The sequence below is a fragment of the Balaenoptera physalus genome (genome assembly GCF_965194825.1).
Source record: "Balaenoptera physalus genome assembly, chromosome: 1".
NCBI classification, from domain to species: domain Eukaryota; kingdom Metazoa; phylum Chordata; class Mammalia; order Artiodactyla; family Balaenopteridae; genus Balaenoptera; species Balaenoptera physalus.
In genome coordinates, this window is record NC_138882.1 from 7,316,721 (window position 1) to 7,341,955 (window position 25,235).

The following is a 25,235-nucleotide window of genomic DNA, read 5'->3' on the forward strand; positions in this document are numbered from 1 at the left end:
TTCTCACACTATTTATCAAAGAGAATTAACTTCATTAATTTTAATCTATTAAACATGATTATCGTTGGGTGAAGTATCACAGTTGTAATGACTTTAGCATCACAAAATAAATAACAGCTTTACACAGAGAAAACCAACTCTATTTTCTTCAAAAAATTCCTCCTTAATGCACACTTACCTCTTTTCTGGAAACGTTGCTCTACCAAATCACTCAAGGGCCTCCAGTCGCCAAGATGCTGAACTCAGTAGATATCTTTCAGTTCTCTTTTTATGTGACTTATGGCAACAGCCGACTCAGACCTTCCTTGCTGAAATATTCTTTTGCTGTGTCGACCAGAGTGAATGTATCCACAGTTCCTCAGTTATACCTTTGGCTCTCAGTCTCAGTATCCTTATACAGTCTTTTTGTAAATGCCTCCATTTTCACCAGTCTTTTAATATATTCATGTCCGTCTGTCCTGCTCTGGATGATTTCCACTATCCCTGAATCAGTCTTTATCACCATTCTCAATCCCCTGTGTTCTGGAATGAATGTTTTTGTCACTCAAAATTCAAACGCTGAAGCCCTAAATCCTGGTGTGGCTGTAATTGAAGATGGGGCCTCTAAGGAAATAATTACAGTTAAATGAGGTCATAAGGGCAGGAACTCTAATCATATAGAATTAGTGTCCATATGGAAGAGACCAGAGAATTCTTTTTCTCACTCCCCAGATGCATGCATCAAAGAAAGGCCATATGAGACATAGCAAAATGGGGGCCTTCTGCAAGCCAGAAAGAGAGCTTAGAAACCCTCTATGCTCTCACTCTGATTTTGGACTTTCAGCCTCCAGAACCATGAGAAAATAAATATCTGTTATTTAAGCTGCCCAGCCTGCAGTATTTTATTAGAACAGCCTGAGCTGACTAAGACAAGGTATGGTGCCAGAAGAATGAAAGAATGAAGAAGAAAGAAAAAAAAGAAGTAAAGAATGAAAAACACAGAGCTGTCTAGCATTTTTGTTTTACTACAAGAATTTTGAGTTTTCAAAACAATACTTTCCAACGTAAAATAGGAATTGCTGTTGTGTATCTATACAGATAAAGCATGTGCTGTAACAATTTGGAAAATGATATGAGAGACACATTCAAGCATGTACTGCAAACTACACTAGCTCGTCAAGTGCTTAACTATTAAAAGCTCTACAGCAAGCCCCAAAATTTAAGAAGAGGAGAAGACTTATGGAACAAAGAGGATTTGCCCTCTTTTATTGTTATAAAGAGGGACTAGGGGAAAATGTGTCTTTTTCATTCAGAAACAAAGAATAGAGAATGTGAGCTACAACAGGGCAGGGAACATGCCTGTCTTTCCATTGATGTGTTCCAGGCACTATGGTTTTTCAATAAACATTTTTGTACTAGACATGCAAAAGAAACTGTTCTTTTCATGACTAAGAGAAATCTCCTTTTACGTGCTATCCATGGCAAACCTATGATATAAAAAATAGCAGAAGGAACACAAACCTGCCATCTAATGTGCTATTTTGGTGAGAATATATAAACAAAGTTGACATGTAGATAGGAGATAATAATAATCATGATCAAGGATAATATTTTATTTTAACTAGGTATTTCAGAAAAAGGTACATAGAAGTACAATATACCACTGTTTTAATATATACTGCTATGTCAGTTATGTTTAAGCAGGGTTCTAATTTTTTTAAAAGTCATGTAAACTTGGATTTTTAAAATAGTTTTTGGTCCTGTGGTAATTGATGAAGCATATTTTGAACTCTAGTGTAAAAAATAAATTATTTCTCCTTGATTATTTTATAGAATATTCACCTTGCAGCAATGCAGACAAATCGAGTATGTGTTTTATAATAAAGTATATGTGCCTTTATATTCTCAGAATGAGATCTTTTATAAACCTTAACTAAACTTAGGTGAAACGCCTTACAAATCATTGTGCCTAAGTAGTTATTTAGGCTTGAACTGTACAGTATAGGATGGAAAAGAAGACATGAGAATGTAACTGGGGAGCAGGTTAGACATACTATAAAAATATCAATGTATATTTCCTTTACAAGGATTGCATGTTCATGCTACATTTTTTAAATCCTATTAATGATTTTGATGAGTTTTTGAATATAGTTTTGTTTTTCAACATTGGGTACTTAATGAAAATAAGGTAACTTCTAAAAATCCTCTATTACCTTTTATGGTTCAATTTACCTCTATTTATAAACTACCTTTATTCATCAATTTAGGATAGCTATATATAGGCATCATGGACAAAACAAAATTATTTTATGTTCAGGGATTTTTCTCGTGAATATTGTAGAAGAAATGTAATTAAATTTTAGATAAGCTCTGTTATTTTGGAGATTCCACTGGATTGGACAAATTGGGTGAACTAAACATAAGTGAAATCCAGTTTGAAGCATGAATGTAGGTGTAAAACTATAAGAAATTTCATCGTGCAAGATGTTTATGTGTTGTGTTAACATACTAGTCTAAGCAATTGTCAGATATTCTGATTTGCTTTTAAGGGGCAGCAGTGGGTCTATAGTCAGTATAATTTGGTTACAATGCCAACCACACAGTGGCCGACTTTGGACCAAGGCATCTGTCTTAAACTCTTTACACTTTCTTTAATAATCTACAATATTATAGTATTGAAATCAGTGTTACTAAGCGCTCTTCAGACATACAATTCTCTCTTCTCTTACTTCCTTAATTAAATGATCTAGCTGTGCTTCTAGAATATTAGGCATCCAGTATGTGATAAAATGATATATTAATAGAAAGGGCTGCTACCAACTCTTAGTAATTCACTTGGATAGGAAGAACCTGAAGAAAAAGTTGAGGAGAGAGCATTAAAGAGTTAAAACTAAAATTCCAATTTAATAAAAATAATAGGAGAATCAAAAGACTATGTATGTGGTTCCTCTCCCAACTACACAATGAAATTATGTTAAATAGTGTAAAAATTTTTCAAATATGTATATTAGGGCCAAATTTTCTTTATTTACACCTTTACTAATTTCAGCATATTAGATTTGGGGTTTTTATTTGAGATTCAGGCATAAAAGACTTTTGTTGAACATTTTGTTTGTTGGGCCTCTAAGTTATAAATACTTAGTGAGCTATCCTAGCAGGTATGTTCCTGCCTGAGCCCATGTTTCTGTCTTACTGAATTAAACTAATTTTTAAATGTTGAATCAGCCTTGCATATCCCAGATAAAACCCCTTGGTCATTATATATTTTTCTTCTAACATATTGCTGGATTTGATTCACTAGTATTTTGTTGAAGATTTTTTTTGTTTCTATTTTCATTAGTGATAGTGGTCTCTAGTTTACTTATGTTGCAATGTCTATGTTTAATTTTTATATCAGACTAATGCAGACCACATAAAAGGAACAGAAAGTTTTAGATACTCTTTTACTTTATGAAAATGTTTGAATAGAATTGATATTATTTCTTCTATGCGTGATTTGTAGAAATCTCCATTGAAGACACCTGGACCTGGAATGATTGGTGTTCTGGGAGAGTTTTCAATTATGAATTCAATTTATTAAACAGATATAAGACCAGATAAGTCTAATATATCCTTGTCATCATTTTAATGTCTGTAAGATGTGTTATGATATCGTCTATGTTTAATTTGTATTTTTCATTTTTTTTTCTTGGTCATTCCGGTTTGGTTTATCAGTTATATTGTTCTTTCCAAGCAACCTTCTACTGGTTTCATTGATTTCCTCTATTGCTTTTATATTTTCACTTCTACTTTTGTCTTATTATTTTCTTCATTCTTTTTTGTTAGGTTTAATTTCCTCTGTTTTCCCTTTAGCTATTAAATGAAAGCTTAGATCATTGCTCTACAATATTCTTTTCTATTAAATTTCCTTCTAAAGAGTGCTCTGTTTGCATCACATAAAATTTTATATGTTGTGATTTCATTTTCAATCAGTATAAAATATTTCCTAATTTCCATTTGTTACTTTCCTTTTTGATGTTTAGGTTAAATATAAGAGTGATATTTTATTCTACATATTTAGGAATTTTGCAGGTATTTTTCTGTTCTGTCATTGATTCTTAATTTAACTTCATTGTGACCACAAAATATACTTTATATGATTTCAATTACTTGACCATGACCCAGAATTTGGTCTAACTTTATTAATGTTCTATGCCCACTTAAAAATAATGTATATTCTTTTGCTGTTTGGTGGGAAGTTGTACAAATATAAATTAGATCTAATTGATTGATAGTTTTGGTTGTATCTTCCAAATTCCTACCGATTTTATTGCTTCTATTGATTGAAACAGAAATGCTAAAGTCTACAACTGTAATTTTCACTTTTATTATACTTATGTGAGTTTCCCTTAGCGTAAATCAGTCTTTGTTTTTAAAAATCCGGTATGCCAAACTATGTGTTTTAACTGGTGTATTTTGATCATTTATCTTTCCTGTAATTATTGATACATTTAGATTAAAATTTATAATTTTTTCTTTCTAGGGGGTGTCCTCTGTTGTATTCATTCAGTCTCATTATTAGGTAGGCCTTTTCTCTCAGGGTAAGGAGTGGGTTTCCTCAGTGATTTCCATCCTCTTTCCCATGAGACAATTCTTCCCTGAATCTTTGATGGGTCTCCTGTCACAGGGATTTTCCAGCCCTTTAATAAGACCCTGTCAGTCTAGGCCTAAGCTGGTTTCTTACTCCTACCATCCCCCATGGCATCTTGACCTAGGCCCTGGACTTTGGCGGCTTTTGTCACTGTGAGCAAGGCTTTCCTTCCAAGGGGAAATAATGGAGTAGAGGCATGTGCTTCTACAGCTTCCATCCAGCAGGCCTCCATCACTCCAGGAAACCCTCTGGTACCCTGCCTGGCTCTCAGTGTCACTTGTAAGCACCCACTGAGGCCAGTGGAGAAGAAAATGTTAGTGAGGCTCAATTCCCCCTCACAACCACCAGAGTTCCTCGTGTCTCACTCCAGTCCATATTCGACCTCGAGACATTCCTTGAAAGTGTGGCTGAAACCTTCTTACCGTCTTCTAAGAGAGCCTTGGCTTCATCTTATTCTCTGTTCCGAGGAGGCTCTTATCTCTTATCTTCAAGGCTTTGTCTTCCCTTCGATTTCAAACTCACGGGTTACCATGTGATCTTAGCTTTTTAATGAGCTCAAGAAAAATTGTGACCTTTATAGAGTATATGTTTTTCTTTGGTGGAATGTTGGAAACAATGTCTTTCTCAGCTTCTATATATTCAGCGGAGACTAGAAATCTAAGGGTAATCTTCCTGAGTCTAGCGTGCTGATGCCATTCCTCTCGAATGTATTGAATACTTACAGATTAGGCTGGAATTTACTTTTAAAACGTATTTTATAATTTTTTTTTTAGCTGAAAGGGAAGTAGAGGTTGCTGTTACATCTTCCTCTTCCTGAGACTTTGAACTAGAACTTAACTTGAATTTATGGGCCAAATATAAATTTTAGAGGCTCTATTTCTGAAGAAATAGAATCAATTCCAAACTATTTTTCTTTAATAGGAAGCTATCAGTTGGTCATACTATAAAAAATAAGAATTTAAGAATTCACCTCCAGTGATGTAATTGCCACAAACTTTTTGATAGTGTAATACAACACTAAAAATATAAAAATGCCCAAAACAAAACAAAATCTTTGGAGTCCTGAATCAGAAGCAGTTGAAATATTAATTGGGCTTTAAAAACTCTTTACCTTTCCTTTCTTGTTACATAAAGTTTACTTGTATTTGGTGATATTGATTAACATTTTACGCTGACCCTCTGTTTTTATTTTTATTTTTATTTTTAGTTTAAGTTTGAAGTCATCTTTTAATTTGGAAATTCACTTTGTTTCCAACATTTTCCAGAAGAGTTAATTAACATTTTAGTAAACATTTTTGTGTGTTCTTTGGATTAGTAAATATTAACTTGAAAATGGGCTTTGTTTACCATTTCTCTGAATAAATCTATGACTAACTAAGCAGAAGACTTGAATATACTGTATATCAGACCTATTTTTATAAACTCAAGCAGTCTAGTGTCAGAGACGGCAGTCTTAATCATGAGGCTATCAGACTCTTTTAGAGTCCTTCACATCATATAGGTTAGTGGAATTCACTTATTTTTTGTATTTACCTTTGTTTTGATTTGTTGTTGTTATTAGCCATGGTGCCTTTCTTCAAACAGAAATCTAAAAAATATAAATAGAAATATGTAGATAAAAACAAGTGGAGTTACTCTGTCTGGAGCAGGGTAGGGGCCCTGGTGTCTGAGGATGTGAATTTCTCTTGTTTCTCTTCTCTCTTGGTATTGTACAGACCATAAAGGGGATATGTGAAATGCCACTTTGTGTCACATTTTGAAAATACGAGGCCAGATGAAAACTATTTTTTGAAAAAACTTGAAAGACTATCTGTATATCAATATATTATAATCATGGTATATATCAAAATATGTAATTCAATGATTTTTCACCCAAACGTATGTTTAGTTCTAAGGAATAGATGGACTGAGAAGGCTGAGAAGTCCACCAAATACTCTCTATTTCCAGTAGTCAATTCTCAGTGGTATTGATGACTGATTATGGAAGAACAAAGTATGCCATTTCCAACATCAGATATTTGGACCCAGTGTTGGCTAACTTGCCCAGATCTCTGTGGAGTGCAAGTTTTCAATCATCTCTAAGATTTTGCTCTAGTTAAACTGTCCAGTTGATTTCTCAGGATCAGTGAGAAATAAACATACTTAATAGTTAAACTATTTCTTAATAGTTAAGGAAAATAAGAAACATGATCAATCTCAATAAAACAAGAAAGTCTTCAGGAAGCATGGCTATATCCTCTTTCTAACGTTGCTGGACATGTATCCATTCTACTTCCCACTTGAGGGACGAACACTTAAAGACAAATAAAACTCTCCTGATGGGAAGTGTCCCAAAATGACCACAAATCTTTCCCTTACCTCCAACATAGGACTAAGAATAAACAGAATAACTGCCATAACATTTTACCTAAGCTACTTTGGTCATTTCCTTGACCACCTCTCTAGTTTGTAGTAAAGGTCACTATTAGGTTGTGTGTTACAATGATTAATATTCCTTGCAACAGTATTATGCTGCCCTGTCACCCCTGAGATTGGCCTTGGACTCGTGTCTTTGGCTAAGTGAGCAGAATTAACCTGTTACTTCTCGGTGGAAGTTTCTAGAGCCTGCATGTGTATCCACTTCCTCTCCTTTTCCTCTTCAAAGTTTCCAACAATGTGGAGGGTGTGGAGAAAAGGGAACCCTCTTGCACTGTTGGTGGGAATGTAAATTGATACAGCCACTATGGAGAACAGTATGGAGGTTCCTTAAAAAACTAAAAATAGAACTACCATACGACCCAGCAATCCCACTACTGGGCATATACCCTGAGAAAACCATAATTCAAAAAGAGTCATGTACCACAATGTTCATTGCAGCTCTATTTACAGTAGCAAGGATATGGAAGCAACCTAAGTGTCCATCGACAGATGAATGGATAAAGAAGATGTGGCACATATATACAATGGAATATTACTCAGCCATAAAAAGAAACGAAATTGAGTTATTTGTAGTGAGGTGGATGGACCTAGAGTCTGTCATAGAGAGTGAAGTAAGTCAGAAAGAGAAAAACAAATACCGTATGCTAACACATATATATGGAATCTAAAAATAACGGTTCTAAAGAACCTAGGGGCAGGACAGGAATAAAGACACAGACGTAGAGAATGGACTTGAGGACACGGGGAGGCGGAAGGGTAAGCTGAGACAAAGTGAGAGAGTGGCATGGACTTATATATAGTACAAAATGTAAAATAGATAGCTAGTGGGAAGCAGCCACATAGCACAGGGAGATCAGCTCGGTGCTTTGTGACCACCTAGAGGGGTGGGATAGGGAGGGTGGGAGGGAGGGAGACGCAAGAGGGAGGAGACATGGGGATATATGTATATGTATAGCTGATTCACTTTGTTATACAGCAGAAACTAACACACCACTGTAAAGCAATTATACTCCCATAAAGATGTTAAAAAAAAAAAAAAAAAGTTTCCAGCAGTGTTCAGAGAGTGGGTGAGTCCTAAGAACAAAAACAATTCAGGAAAATTGTGAAAAGCCTGAACATGAGTGAAGAACAAGCTTTTTTGATAAGTCGCTGAGATTTGAGTTGTTTTTACTAAAGCGTAAACTAGCTCACCCAAACTGGTCCAGGAATATGATATTATCATCTTGTTTTATGAGCAAAGAAACCTTAGGCAAATAAGATTTTGTCACTGACCACCAGAGGAGACTGCTTCCTTTAATCCAGTGGCTTTCAATCTTGGTTGGCAAAGCTCCAGAGTTCTCTAGGGACTAAACAGGATAGCAGTGAGTGGGAGAGTTTGTGGGGTGGAGGAAAAGGGAACCTCAAGTCCATTTTAACCACTTTAGTTCCACTTTGATCAGCTACGCTGCCCGCTCTCCATACAGCGAGATTCCATGTAAGATCTGAATTAACCAAGCTTGGTTCTTCTCAATTTATTATAATATACCCTGTCTAAAAGAAGCCTGTGTGAAGAGAAAGGGAATAGTAACCAGAATATCTTTAAAAAAGTAAGACTCAAAAGAGTAAGGATATTTTATTGTGTCTTCAGCCGTGTCCATTAGGAGAGCCCTGCTCAGCAGATGGGGTCACCTCTGGTCCTAAGTGATAATTATTGCCATAATCCAACTATAATTTTTGTGCTTTTCATGAGGATTTTTCTGCTGGGAGTATCTGTCCTGAGAAAGGGAAATGAATGTTATACTTGCCTTGAGAGTTACACTTCTCTTTATACATCAATGATTTGCCATTTTACATTTCTCTTTATATATTAGTGATTTGTCATTTCACATTCCTCTTTATACATTAATGGTTTGTCATTTTGTCAGTAGGTTAGTCTCTTGTGAATTTGGCTAATGTGAGCCATTTCCACGAAGGTCACACTCCTTCAAGCACATGCAAATATTACAAACAGATCGTGGAATTTATAACCACATCTGAGTTTGCAGCCTGAGGCCCTGTCTGGACAGGGAACCAGGCCCTTCATATGACAGGTATCATCTCTCCCTCACTGATCTGTACCTTTAACATCAGGCAGCCTGGCTTATCATTTACTCGTTAATATTTTCTCTACTTTTAGCACAGTAAAAAGAATTGAGAAGCTTACTAGCTCTGCTCTCACGAGAATATAAATTTCATTAGGAGAGTAAGTATTGGACTTGGCGAATATATGCTTTTTTTTCAGAGTACTAAGTCATACTTTAGGAGAGATTTATGGTATTTTTGTGTCCTGAACGACTACTCGCATTTCTAAATGTTCCTGAACTTTCAAGAAAGCAAGTTTAGCATTGGGAACACTAGTTGCCTACTTCCAAAATTTCAACCTTGCTAGGACTTTTTATTAAAATTAATATTTGAAATACTAAAAGTGATGTTATGATTTCCTGCACTGCTACACCTAAATAAACCATAATTTTAACATTTAATGATTCAGAACTAGAAAACAAGCCATAAAAGAAGATAAATAAAAACCAGTACACGTTATGAGATGGGAATTTGTCACAGCAAAATTCATCATGGAGCTGTTATGTAAAAAACATAATTATGTGACTACTGTTTTCCTGTCTCTTTCAGCTGAGTTTTTTAAAGAGGAGCTGAAATCAAAACTTAAGTGTCTCTGACCTAAAACTGCAACCAAATCCTAAATTCAGCTTTTTCTAAATTAAAATACAAGCCATCATTTGAAAGCCTTTGGAGAGGGCCAACTGAACAAGCGGCATTTGAAGTACATTAAAAAAAAAAGATAAAAATATAAATATCCTAAATTTTTTTGCCAATAAGCTATTATTATCATTCATTTAAACTGAATTTGAGACTAAGGAATTTCTCACAGCAATGTCTAGGAAGGAAAAACACCCTTAGGTAAATTTGTATTGAAATAGATATGTGTTCTTTTTTTTTTTTTGTATCTTTATTTGCCAATTAGATTTCTCTTTTTCTCAAAAACCCCAAAGTTGGAGGGACCTTCAAAATGATACTGTTTTAAATATTTCTCCAACAGAGCATGTTTTGTTACTGTTACTCCTACCCTTAACCGATAGATAAGTAGCATTGGATTTTATCTGAAAAATCAAGACAACAAACAATAATGAAATCACTTGTCCAGGTTTTTCCTGAACTTCTGACTTTTTAATACTTTTATATCCTATTTTTCCCATTCTCTGTTACATGATGAAAAGGGTTTTAACTGGCCCAGATAGTCAGTTGGGATGCTTTGGTCAAATTTTCCAAATTTATTTCTCTTTTTTAATGTTGGTTGTTACCTATAAATTCACTATAACCTTTTATTACTAAATCTATTTCATTTTTAAGACCTGTCATAATCAAATGAGTTGAAATATATGCCACAAAATTAGAAAACACACACACACACACAAGTACATATACATTCACAGCTCTGACATATCCTGCCTATGAGGTAGTACTTTAAGGAATATAGAAAACAGCAATACATTTAAATCTTTCTTCAAAAGCTGAAAATAATTCCATTTTCTCCATTGTTTGGAATTCACACATATCTCTATTTTAAGTCATTTGACTTTTTGTATTTGACTCTTGGACCCAGATTTTCTCCTTTTTCTGATATGGACTTTTCCATTGACTTTACTTATATTACTCATGCCTTAGTGAGAAAGGTGGATTCTTCTTTTTTGATTGAAGGCTAGAATAAACTTTACATACAAAATATGGCATTTTTCAATAGTCCTCTTCCAGACATGAATTAGAAACAGAACTAGCTCTTCGCACAACTGATGAGAATTGCAGTCTGTAACGCAATGCACTATATTCCTCTGTGCTCAAAAGAGAACAAGAATGATTGCATTTGCAAGTCAATGAAGAGAATGACATGGGAAAGTCTTTGTTATTAATATTCTGCTAGATAGCCATTTACCTTAAAGGAGAAAATTTTTAGGAAAATTGAAAGAGTAAAAATGCTATTCTGAAGAATGACTATTTCATCTAAAAGTGGCTCAGGAACGTATTTATTAGTAGAGCCAAGGGATACATTTAAAAATGTACACTCCTTCTAATATAGAAAAAACTCAAATACTCTAAACCATGTGCAAAAATGTATATTTCGCTCTCTATATAATAACCTTTTGGTTTCACCAGGCTGTCTTTGATGGCTTTAATGTTTAGACTTAGTTACCCACATTTCACTAGTATAAGTAAACATGTACTGGCCACAGAAGTCCCCCTAGTTCTTTTATAAGTATCGGTGCAACAACTGATTCCAGAATCTCTAATTCAGAAGAATTACAGGCTTGGAGAACACTGTGCACTTGGGTGGCAGGCAGAGGGAGAAGATAGATGCTTCCACTTCACACATTTCAAAAGCTTTATATAAGATGTCTACAAAATTTTATATTTGTAGTCTTAGACATTGGGTCACCATATAAATTTTACCAGATTAAAATTCAGAAAGATTTTATAATATTTCAAGTTTGGAGCATTTAAGTTTCTCAGTGAAGCTTCTTGGAGCCTTGGGAAAAGATTCACATTTAATGTAAATACATTTGGTATATTTCAACAGAAAATATAAACAATCCTTTTTAAAAGATTCATTTTTTTTACTTTTTACACACAGCCGATATTCCTAAAATTTTTATTCTTGCAAGCACAAAATGGTTAAAAAGATGTTTTGAACAGCTGTCATTTCCACAGTGTTAAAATGTGTATTGAGTCCTTCCTACTTGCAAGGCTGTTTAGTTGGACGGACCTTTGGCTTAGGGCAATCTGTGCCTGCATACAAATATAGAATATATCGGTGACCTAAGATGGGGAAGGATTTCTTAAGTAAAAATTCAGTGAAATAAGCCACTTACAGAAAGACAAATACTGCATGATTCCACTTGTATGAGGTAGCTAACATAGTCAAAGTCATAGAATTAAAGTGTGGAATGGTGGTTCCAGGAGTTAAGGGTGGGGGGGGAAGAAGAGTTACTAGTCAAAAGTTACAAAGTTTCAGTTAAGCAAGATGGATATGTTTACAGATCTGCTGTAACAGTACTGTAGCTTACACTTAATAGTAATTTGTTAAGATAGTGCTGTCTAATGTTAAGTGTTTTAACCACAGTAGAATGAAATAAAATAAAATAAAGTTACAAAACCCAAAATTTCAAAAGCCAAACATAATACAAAATATTAATGAGTGAGATTATAATAAAATTAAAGATTTCTATTTAATAAAGCATATCACAAAGTTAATAGAAAGATAACATTTTAGAAGATATTCACAATGTTTAAAACTGAAACATGGTTAATATCTATAATATACAAAGACTTTTGAAAATCAATAAGAAGAGGACAATTCAAGAGAAAAACAGGTAAATAATATAAATAGGCAATTTATAAAAGGAAACTCTTACATGGTAACAATATTTGAATTAGGATTCAGACATACAAATTAAAATCAAAAGAGAAAACAATATTCTACTAGACTGGCAAAAATAAGGATGTAAACCAGTTAATTGTTGGTGAATAATGGGAATAAGGGACCTTAATGTGTTGGTGGCTGGAAGGAGAGTAGAGAACAGCTGTTCTGGAGATCAATCTAGCACACTTAGGCAAATTAAGTACAGGCATATTTATTCTATAACAATACTGTGACCGGGTAAGTATCACAAATAAAGCCCTACAGTGTTCCAAAGGAGATAGGTACAAGTATGCTCAATGAACATTATTTGTGATGTAGAGATTTGGAGTTGATGTGGTTTTCCATCATTGTAGGGAGGATGGATAAAATATGGTGGGTATGTGCTGTGAACTACTGTCCAGCAATTAGAAGCCAAGTATAGGTTGTAAATACAGCAATAGAGTTGTGTTTTAAAACCAGATTTCTCTATAAAAATGTTGGGTGAAATATAAAAACAAACATGGAATTAAATACATGTCCATAAAATAGAAATACACAGTTCGTAGAAACATACCTAAATAAAATGTATACATAATTAACACAAAATAAAGGTGGCTTATTGTAATAGGAGGAGAACTGATTGTAACAGATGGAAATAAAATGTAATAGATGAGATTAAATAAAGAGGAACCCTACAAATTCTAACAAAGATAAATTGACATAGCTGAAGTAAAAACTAAAATAAATCATTGAACATGTATCAAAATCTTTAACAGAGAAATTTAGAAATATATGTTCATTCCCATGCCTGCCTTCTTTTAATCTGCATAACAGTATAATGTTATAATCCTGCTGTTAAGTTTTTTTCTATGTACTTTATATTGCAATTGCTATTATGAATAGGATTTCATGTCCATAATGCTTTCTAACTTGTCAAGTGCACCATATGTAGAAAACAATTTATTCTATCTTTAAGGGTTTTTAAAATCAAAATGTATAATGATCCCTTTATTAATCCTAAGAATTTTCATGTAATTTTCCTGGATTTTACAGGCAAATAAGCATTTCTTTTGTAGGAAATAATAATTTGTGTTCTTATTTTGTAACTCAATTGTTTTGAAACGTCAGAGCTATATTGAACAAGCCATCACCATCTTGTTACTTGTTCTCATTTTCAATATTTATACGGTTATTTGTTTTTCTTTACAACTGAATTGTTGGGACATAAAAGCTATTTTAAACAAAAGTTGTGATTTCTGCCATCAGTGTCTTGTTATTCTATTGTAAGTTTTATGTATGATTTTGGCTTTAGATGTGAGACAGATATTCTTTGTCATATTATGAAAGTTTCCTTTTATTCATAGTTTATTCATAGATTTTTCTTCTATTTGCATAATTTTTAAAATAGTAATCTGATTTGATAAACAAAAATGCCCCTAAAAAACATAGGAACTACACATTTTTAATAAAAAAGATTCCCCAAATTATGGAGCTGTTACATGAAGTGGACTATTATGCAGAAGCTTCCAATCATGTATAAGATTCGTGGGTTCCCCTAACTTGACTAAGGAGATAGATAGTATATTTGTTTTCTATTACTGGGTCACAAATTACTAAAAAATATGTTCAAACAGCACACACTTGTTATCTCACATTTTCTGGGGGTCAAAAGTCCAAAGATGCAATGGCAGAGCTGGATCTGCTCAGGGTCTCCTGATGGGGCTGAAATCAAGATGTTGGTCAGGGGCTTCCCTGGTGGCGCAGTGGTTGAGAATCTGCCTGCCAATGTAGGGGACACGGGTTCGAGCCCTGGTCTGGGAAGATCCCACATGCCGTGGAGCGACTAGGCCCGTGAGCCACAATTACTGAGCCTGCGCGTCTGGAGCCTGTGCTCCCCAACAAGAGAGGCCGCGACAGTGAGAGGCCCGCGCACCGCGATGAAGAGTGGCCCCCGCTTGCCGCAACTAGAGAAAGCCCTCGCGCAGAAACGAAGACCCAACACAGCCATAAATAAATAAATAAATACATAAATAAATTAAAAAAAAAAGAAAAAGATGTTGGAGAGACACAGCGAAGAGGTGGAGGGCAGGGAGTGGACAGCACACACTGGAATATGTAACAGACTCACTGGAAGCACAGAGCATCTGAGGAGCCGGGGGCTCGGGAGCTGGAACCAAGACCTACTATGTGAGGTGCATTTTGCTTCCTCTCTCTTTCCATCCATTTTTCATCTCTTATCATGCATTCTTGATTTTTATTCTCAGAGCACAGAAACATTTGTGTGACAATTAATAGAGCCAGAAGCAGCTTTCTTTGCTTTAAAATGCAGTTGCATTTTTTCCCCTCTAAACTTCTGAATAAGAATTCCATAGAAGACCTTTCATCGATGGGATGGTATTTGGAGGACTTGTAGCAGTCTTATTGCCAGATCGTGCTATTATGATTGGCTAGGCCTGTGATACTTGCTTATCACTGTGGGTTCATGCGAGAGGGTGGTGAGGTGTGGCAGAGAGAGAGGAGAATGAAATCCACAACTTTATCAGAGGGATTGACAAGGGCGAGAGTGGTTTTTCAAGAAGAATTTCTTCTAATACACTATTGATTCAATTTTGTGAGTTTTGGCTGTTAATTAGATTTTTTTTAACATTAGATTTTTAGATTCATTACATTCTCTTTATCTCAATCAGCTTACTCTTTTAACTGTTTTATTTCTCTTCTCTTTCATTTCCTCTGTCACAGTTGTTTTACACATCAGCCTATTTCACAGAGTATTTAAAAAAACAGATTTTGAGGGGAAAACAGTGCAGGTGTATAATGAAATTGTACGCAGCTATCTCTTGAAACACTTTGCAATCTGTATCCTTCTCATCACACCTTGAGCAAAAAGTTTTCTGTTACTTCATGTTTCAAACTGGTTTCACCAGTTCTTTAATGTGTTTTCGATTTCGTGTCTCCTCTTTTAAATAAGGAGAGTTCTGACCCTAACAGATTTGGTGTATTACCGTCATCTCTGCATGAGAGCGTTTAAAATCTACTTCAGGTTAAAGCCATTATGAGAAGGCAGGCAAAATAGCGCACACATGGGGAGAGTGGGCGGGGAGCCGCGGCGGGCAGCCCAGAGCAGGTGTTGGAGGTGGAGCAATGAGGAGCGCATCTTCATAGGAGGGCTGCTGGGTGCATCACAGGGAGAGGGAGACCACGGACGGAGGCAGCCCGGCGGGGGTGGCAGAAGCCGAGCAGGTAGGCAAGGGGTAGGGGTGGTGGGGGGGGGGTAGTTTGAAGTGAGTGTGGTGAAAAAGGCGACCGTGGACATAGGAGGTTGGCTGCATAGAGTAGGATTGATTTATTATTTTTTTAAGTATATTGAAAAACTTGGGAGTCAGGTTTCTCACTTTCAGAAAAGGGAGTTTAAAATACGGAAATGGAGCCAGCTAGTAGGCACAGTGTAATGATGCTGTCAATGTAAATATGTATATATTTACACAGAAAATGTGATCACTTAAATGTCTCTCTTAAAAGCCAACTAACCAGTTAATCTTTTCCTAACCACTTTGTTTAAAATAACAGTACCTTCCTTTTGTATTTCTTACACAATTTCACTTTTCTTTATGACATCACTGGAGAAAGAGGTTTCAAGAACATCAGTTGCAAAAATCTTGAGTAGGAAGCACGCTTGCCCTGTTTGGGTAAAGCCAAGAAGCCCAGAGTCCCAGAACAAACTGAGAGGGGGAGGGAGGAGAGAAAATGAGCTCAGGAATCTGATTAGAGGATCGTCATGGAGAGCCTCACAGACCACAGGCAAGACATTAAGAGTTTTATTCTATGTGAAATAAACTAGGGAAGGGCTTTCACCAGAACTGTGATGAAACTAACTTATATTTTAAAGTATCACTCCTGTTACTATTTAGACAGTAACTTTTCTGTGGCAGGGGAGGAAACAAGGAATCGAATGCAAGGCTGGGAGAGAATAGTGGTTTGACCTGGGCTTGTAGTGGGGAAATTGCTGAGGTTAGGCAGCATTTCTTGGCTGACGTGTTGTGGAGCTTGTAAGAAAGAAGCCAGTCAGGGATAATCCAAATTTTGGACCTAGGCTATTGGGAGAATTGTGGTACCACTCACAGAGTTGGGGACATTTGATAGAAGAGCAGATTTGGAGGCAGATATTTAAGTTTTTTTTAGTATACTTCTTTTTAGATGACTATTGGAAATCCTAGTAAAGATGACAAGTAGGGATTCCAGAATTTATGGGGAGGGTAGAGGTATAAAAGTGGGAGGGCCTTGGTTAAAGAAAGTATTTAAGGCTTGTGTCGACCACCTGTGAAGTAGTAACAGCTGTGGAAAAGAAGTCATTCTCAGGCTGAGTCCTCAATTACCCCTACAGTTAGAAGTCTAGAAGATGGAAAGGAACTAACAAGGCATTTGCAAAGGAGTGGACATGAGGAAGCCACAAGAAAATGGGGAGAATAATGTTTTGCCAAGTGGGAATAAAAGTCTTTAAAGAAAGAAGCAGTGTTGAATTAAGTAGTGCTGAGAATTCCAGTAAAATGGAGATTCAGGATGGATCATTTTGGGAGAAAATCTGGATATCACTTATGACACCCAAATAATTTTAGAGAAAGGTCTAGTTGGAAGAGATTCAAGAGAGAACAAAAGGGAAGAAAATGGAACAGTAGTATAGATACCTATTCTTTTCTTTCTTTTTACAAATGAGCTTATTTATTTATTTATTTATGGCTGTGTTGGGTCTTCGTTTCTGTGCGAGGGCTTTCTCTAGTTGCGGCAAGCGGGGGCCACTCTTCATCGCGGTGCGCGGGCCTCTCACTATCGCGGCCTCTCTTGTTGCGGAGCACAGGCTCCAGATGCGCAGGCTCAGTAGTTGTGGCTCACGGGTCTAGTTGCTCTGCGGCATGTGGGATCTTCCCAGACCAGGGCTTGAACCCGTGTCCCCTGCATTGGCAGGCAGATTCTCAACCGCTGCACCATCAGGGAAGCCCTAGATACCTATTCTAAATAATTGTTTTAAGGTACAGAGATAGGGAGCTATAACTTGTGGAGCAAGATTTAAGAGAGATTTCAATGTGCAGAAAAGTAGGAGATGGTCTTAGAGTAGAACATAGCTAGGGTTTCATAGTAACAGGAAGGATATCAGGAATAAAGCAAACAGTGGCCCATGGCTAAAATTCGGTGAATGAGAGAATGTGGAAGATTTTTACGGATTGCTTTTCTTCCTCAGAAAAATAGGAAGCAATTTCATCAGGTGAGATCAAGGAGGGCTGGAGAATTTGAGATTTGAGGAGAGAGTAGAAAGTGTGAAGGATTTATCTTGAAGAGTAGAATCATTTAATAGTAAAATATAATAGGATTGTCAGGAAGCGAGACTTACAAATGTGGTTATAAAAATACAGTGAGACCATTTGTCTGAGTTCGAGTACATATGTGGAGTATGAGGAGAGTTTTGAAAGTTTGGGGTTTTTTTTTTTTGTTTTTTGTTGCTTTCCCAGGTGTATTAGTTTTCTAAAATTGCCATAGCAAATTACCACAAACTGGGTGGCTTAAAAAAAAACAGAAATATATTCTCTCACAGTTTTGGAGGCTTGAAGTCTGAAGTCAAGGTGTCACCAAAGCCACATGCTCTGAGAAGTCTCTACGGGAGGATCCTTTCCTTGTCTCTTCCTAGCTTCTGGTGGTTTCTGGCAGTTCTTGGTGTTCCTTGGCTTGTAGATACATCACTTCAATCTCTGCTTTCACTGTCACATGGCATTTTCCCTGTATATTTGAGTCTTTACATGAGCTTCTCATAAGGACACAGGTCACACTGGATTAGGGTCCATCCTAATCCAGTATGACCTAATGTTAATTATATTTGCAAATATCTGTTTCCAAATGAGGTCACATTCTTAAATTCTGGATGGCCATGCATTTTTGAAGGACACCATTCAACTAAGTACAGGAGTGAGAATGAAAATGGAAGAAAATAGCAAGGGAGTTGTGAAGAAAATGCAAGGGAGTGGTTCAAAAGAAATAATGACACCTGAGTGTTATCGATCAAAGTGAAGATAGGGAAGTGGGGGTAGAGAGTGAAAAGTTAGTAGGATGGTTCAATGGAAGGTTCCCATGAATCAAATAATTGTTATAGTAAAACGAATGATTGGAATCATGATGCTGGAAAGTGAATGCAATTACTGGGCAAATGATGAGTGAGAAATTTGAAGTTGATATGTTGGGGGTGCAGATATAGGTAATGGAAAAGCTTAGAATGTGGAACGGAGGATAAAATCATGGAAGGAAAGAGGAAATAATTAGTAGAAGTGAGGTTATCAGATGACTACCTATATTTATACTGAAATCACCAAGAATCATGCCAGGCAACATAGAAAGACATTGAACCCATTGCTGAAATCTTAGAATGACAACAAAAATTACCCAGAGATTTTTATATGTCTGCCTCCAAGTGGGTTTGGATTGGCTTCCTATAGGCTGAGCCTGAAAAGGGGATTTTTAAGAAAGTCATTTATTGAATGATTGGTCTCAGCACAGGTGAGTTGGGGGAGGGTTGAAGTAGTTTAGGGCAGGTGAGGAAAGCTAAACAAGGATGTGGTCTAGGATACTCACTACCTTTAGCCTAGTCCTGTGAGGAGTTCTGCAGGGAAAATAGGGTCACAGGGCTGATCTGACCTTGAGGTGAGGGGTCACAATTTATGGCTCCTTGTCAATCAATCATTCACTGGTGCACCTGTGCCGAGATGGAGTGAACTTGTGGGTTTTTCTGAAGACAGATGTTAAACGATCTGCAAGGGAGATGAAGAGCAGGAATGTTTCCTAACAGCCTGTAGATCATATAATACCTGGAAAATAAGGAATGAACAGCCACAGTTTGATAGAGCTGCCAAGGAGAGTATTACTAGGGAAGAGCCAGGTTCTGTGGAATCAAGGTGAAAGTATGAGCAGAAGATTAGGAAAGAAGAGATTTTGGTGATGACAGATCAATGATGTGTCCAATGTGTCCCAGGAAGCACAGTACGAGAATTTGTAGTGAAGAGGAAGGCAGATGATAGCTTAGAAAGCTGTGATGGATTGTATCAAATTAGGAAATCTTTGGGGATGAGAGTCCAGGTGAAGAGACCTGACCCAGCTTTCTGGTGAAAACTGAAATAAATAGGCTGTAAAGTACAATACAATGGAATTAAACTTGATTCTCTCTTTGGGGAAGAAAGACAATAAATAAGTTAATAAGTTCTAGTTAATTATAACATGTCAAAGGACTAAGCATTTAGGTCATTTGGAAGTGTAAGGCAGGAAGTAGTTGTGGAGTGTGTGTGTGTGTGTGTATGTACATGTGTGTGTATGTATGTGTGTGTGTGTATGTATGCATGTATCTGGGGATTCTGTTTTCACTGTTCTTAGAGCTACAAGGTCTGGAGAGAGAAAGTCTTACCAGGGGCAGCAGAAACACTCTGGACCTCTCACAAGGTTGTCAAGATTTGATTGTTCTTGGTCTGATATTCTGTTGTGTTGGTTAATTCAGTCGGTTCCAGGTGAAGCGGGTATTTAGTACCTGGCCTTGGAAGTGATATGTTGAGATTCGAATAACTTAGATCAACACTTTGAGATAGGAGTAACAGGTGTGAGGGAACAGAAAAAAAAAATCAATATTTAAGTGATTTCTCCAGGTTATACAGCGTCTTGTGGATATCAGATAATGATCTTCTGCTTCCAGTTCTATTTCTTTTATGTCTTGCTAATTTTTAAAGGCAGGGCAGAATCTCACTACCCAGATTTAACCAAACTCAAGGTCAAGGACTCAGTCCTTCACAAAAATGCACTCACTTAAGACACCAACTGCAAAATTGGTGTTCCCCAGAGCCACCTTTAGTTCAGACCACCATGCCACAAATGTGGTACTCTCATGAACTTTCTCAAGTTTGATATTTGCCAGAGTGACTTACAGAGCTCAGAAAAGCACTATATTTAGTGATTACCATTTTATAATAGCAAAAGGATGCAAGTCAGAACCCATCAAAGGAAGAGAGGCACAGAGTAAGGTGTGAGAGGTATCAGTTCCAGCTGATACCTCTCACAGAGGTTCCAGCTTCAAACCAGAAGCTTCTGTTCTCTTCAGGGATGCATTAACCTCCTGGCATAGAAGTGGGTCAATCCTCAGAGTATTGCCAACAGGGACACTCATTACATAGTGATTTAATTAATTATGTGCATGAGGTTGAACTAAATCTGCAGCCTCCCTCTCATCCCTGGAGGTAGGGTTGATATCTTATGGCTTAAAACATCAACCCTCTAATCCCGTTTGGTCTTGTGGTTTGGCCAGCTTCCATCCTGAGTTATCTTATTAGCATATGCTGTCTAGGGGCCCACCATGAGTCACCTCTTTAGCATAAACTATCAGATGTGGTCCAAGGTGCTCACTATGATTACAGAAGACACTCCTACCACTTGAGCAATTCCTAACACAGCCCTACAGGTTACTTCTCAGGAGCTGCGACAAAGGCCAGACCTCTCTTTGGGTGAAGTTAATTCTTCATTACACACTTACCCATCTTTATATCCCCTGTACCCAGCCCAGTGTTTGGTATACATTACATTGACAGCTAATATTTTAGGAATAAAACTATGTAAAGTCTTTTGACTTTGATTTGACCATAAGAATTTTCATGATAAGAAAAATAAGTGGTGACATAGTTTTGAGTGAGTATAATCTAGGGAATTCAAGCATTAATTTGGAATAGAGAAACTTGAAATCTCTCATTTTACATATATATGCCCTCTCAGGTCTGTCTATAAGTTTTGCTATAGTTTAAAATTAGAAAATATACTTTATTGATGCTTACTGGTGCTTAAAAGACTGTAACTTGATGAGTGTAATGTCAGATTGCTTCAAATTCAGATTATACTTGGTGTTTATGTATTTGAGAGGGATGTTGACTTAAATGGATTAACTTAAAATTCAATCAACTGGTCCACTGAATACAATAATGAATTAACCACTACTTTTTGCTGAATTAGTAAATTGCTGGGAAAACTGATACAATCTAATCTGTTAAAAATAATCTCTTCACTTAAGGCACAAGGGAAGAGAGGTGATACAATTCCCTTACTCTTACAAATAAAGTCATAAATTCCTACCAACACTAAGCATAATTACCAAAAATATATTTTACTAAATTTGAAATTCTGTGAAATGTCTACCCAATTTAATACTAATGTTTGGTAATTTATTCTATCTTAACACTTCCCTTCATATGATATGCATCTATTCATTGGTTTCTTAAGTCATAATAGTTTGTCTAATAATTTATGGCCATATATAAGCTATAAAGTATCTTTAAAAATAGATTAACTTGAAAATGGTTGATTACAATGATTACAGTAACAATTATAAACAGAATGAAAAACTTTTTAAACATGGAATTGTTAATTAATATCCTTTCTAGTCCAGTCTATATAAAAATAAAGTCAACTCATACTCTTGAATAATCAAGCATGAATATAGGACAAACTTAAACTTTTTATTGATGTAAAATATGCATTCAGAAAAGTATACCTGTACTAAGTATGAAATTCTAAGTATTCACAAACTGAACAAATCTGTTAAACCAGCTCCCAAATCCACAGCAGAATATAAAAGTCTTGTTAAACCCTTCTAGGAGCCTTATCCAGTCGCTCTCTGTCCCCCATCCACCAAAGGTACCTACTGTTCTGACTTCTAACAAAAGTTTATTGTAGAGCATAATTCTTTTTTTTTTTTAATTAATTAATTTATTTATGGCTGTGTTGGGTCTTCGTTTCTGTGCGAGGGCTTTCTCTAGTTGCGGCGAGCGGGGGCCACTCTTCATTGCAGTGCACGGGCCTCTCACTGTCGTGGCCTCTCTTGTTGTGGAGCACGGGCTCCAGACTTGCAGGCTCAGTAGTTGTGGCTCACGGGCCCAGTTGCTCCGCTGCATGTGGGATCTTCCCAGACCAGGGCTCGAACCCGTGTGCCCTGCATTGGCAGGCAGATTCTCAACCACTGCGCCACCAGGGAAGCCCGAGCATAATTCTTAAATGTATCACTCAAAGAAAAATTTGATTATTGGTTTTCCCAATAATAACACGCTCCCTCCAGTTTTGAATCCTAATGTTCATAGACTGGTACTCAAGGTTCAAAAGTTAGCCTGCAGACATGATTTATTTTTAGCAATCCTGTATCTGGATGTTACCCATTAACTTTATTTTCTGCAGTTTGGTCATGAACCCACCCACCTTCTACCCCATACCTGTCCATTTTTCTACAATCAGAGTGATGTCAACATTTTCAGAAAATAGCTAGAAATCAAAAACGAAGAAATTATGAGCCTTATAGTACATTTAAGGACATGAAAAACTAGAAAGAAGAGAGGCAAAAATCAGGTTTTTGTTAGAAGAAAAATCAGATATTAGGTGGATGAGGAAAGTTAACATCTAAAAAGGTCAGTAATATACTAGGCAGGAGAGAGCTGGACTTGGAGCTGTGAATATTGATCCATAATACAGTATTTAAAGTGAAAGTAATTGTGTTAATCATTCAAACTAATACCCAATATATAAATTTCATAAATAGACAAACATACTCTCAGTTGTGTGTACAATAAAGTGACTGAATTTATTACCTTTTTTATGCACCAACTGACCTTAATAGATCTAAAGTTTATTATTAAGCAATTTTTAAATTGAACTATAGTTGATTTACAAGGTTGTATTAGCTTCAGATGTACAGCTAAGTGATTCAGTTATACATATATGTGTATATATATATATACTTCTTCAGATTGTCTTCCCTTATAGGTTATTAAAAAATATTGAGTAGAGTTCCATGAGCTATACAGTAGGTCCTTGTTGGTTATCTATTTTATATATAGTAGTGTGTATATGTTAATCCCAACCTCCTAATTTATTCCTCCCCCCACCCTCCTTTTCCCTTTGATAACCCTAAATTGGTTTTCTATGTCTGTGAGTCTCTTTACGTTTTGGAAATAGGTTCATTTGTATCTTTTTTTTTTTAGATTCCACACACATATAAGTGATATCAAATGATATTCATCTTTCTCTGTCTGGCTTAATATGATAAGCTCCTGATCTATCCATGTAGCTACAAATGGCATTATTTTGTTCTTTTCTATGGCCAAGTAATAATCCATTGTATATATGTACCACATCTTCTTTATCCACTCATCTGTCAGTGGACATTAAGGTTGCTTCCATCTCTTGGCTCTTATAAATAGTGCTGCTATGAACATTGGGGTGCATGTATCATTTCGAATTACGGTTTTCTCTGGATATATGCACTGGAGTGGGATTGCAGGATTATACGGTAACTCTATTTTAGTTTTTAAAGGAACCTCCATGCTGTTCTCCATAGTGGTTGTACCAGTTTATGCTCCTACCGACAGTGTAGGAGGGTTCCCTTTTCTCCACACCCTCTCCAGCATTTACTGTTTGTAGATTTTTGACGATGGACATTCTGACTGGTGTGAGGTGATCCTTCATTGTAGTTTTGATTTACACTTCTTTAATAATTAGCAATGTTGAGCATCTTTTCATGTGCTTTTTGGCCACCTGTTTGTATTCTGTGGAGAAATGTCTACTTAGATCTTCTGGCCGTTTTTCGATTGGATTATTTTTTTTATGTTGAGTTGTGTGAGCTGTTTGTATAGTTTGGAGATTAATCCCTTGTCGGTTGCATCATTTGCAAATATTTTCCTCCCATTTTGTAGGCTGTCTTTTTGTTTCACTTAAGGTTTCCTTCGCTGTGTAAAAGCTTTTAAGTTTCATTAGGTCCCATTTGTTTATTTTTGCTTTTAGTTCCATTACTCTAGGAGACGGATCCAAAAAGATATTGCTGCGATTTACGTCAAAGAGTGTTCTGCCTATGTTTCCCTCTAGGAGTTTTATAGTATCCAGTGTTACATTTAGGTCTTTCATCCATTTTGACTTTCTGTGTGTGTGTGTGTGTGTGTGTGGTGTTATAGAATATTCTAATTTCATTCTTTTCCATGTAGCTGTCCAGTTTGCCCAGCAACACTTATTGAAGTGATTGTCTTTTCTCCATCGTACGGTCTTGCCTCCTTTGTCATAGATTTACTGACCACAGATGCGTGGGTTTATTGCTGGGCTCTCCATCCCCACCTCCTACACATTGGAAATTAAGTACTAGAATCACTTTAAAACATCCTATTTTATTTTATTCCAAAAAGCCATCCCTAGTTTCATCAATAGCTCCTCGTTTAACATTGTTTTTGATTTTTTTCACTATGTTGATCCCAATGAATCAATATAGTATCACCTCTTTTCTCAATCTAAGTTACTGTAGCCAATCTGTTTATTCATGGCTGTGCTTGAATCTTTTAACGTATTTTGACTTTTCAGGAAATGTAAATGTTATTAATAGATTGATTATGCCACTAAAAATGCAAAATATATGACCTAGTCGCTTAAACTAGCCTACTAAGGTTAACATGTATAAAACACAACACTGACTTTTTCCCTCCTGTATAGACACATTTTTTTTCTCTCTGAGAACTATTTTGAAATGAGTATATGCTAAAATAGTTAAATAATAAAATTACTACCCTTTTTAATCTGGGGAAAAAAACTAGATTTATTTATAATCATGTTATTCTAGTTCTAAAGGCTAAATATTTTACATTTGGAAATGTTATTTATAACACCTACCATACCTGTTAAGCACCTACTGTCAGCCTTTTCAACAGCATTTAAGTGTACAATATCATTTAATAACTGTAGAAA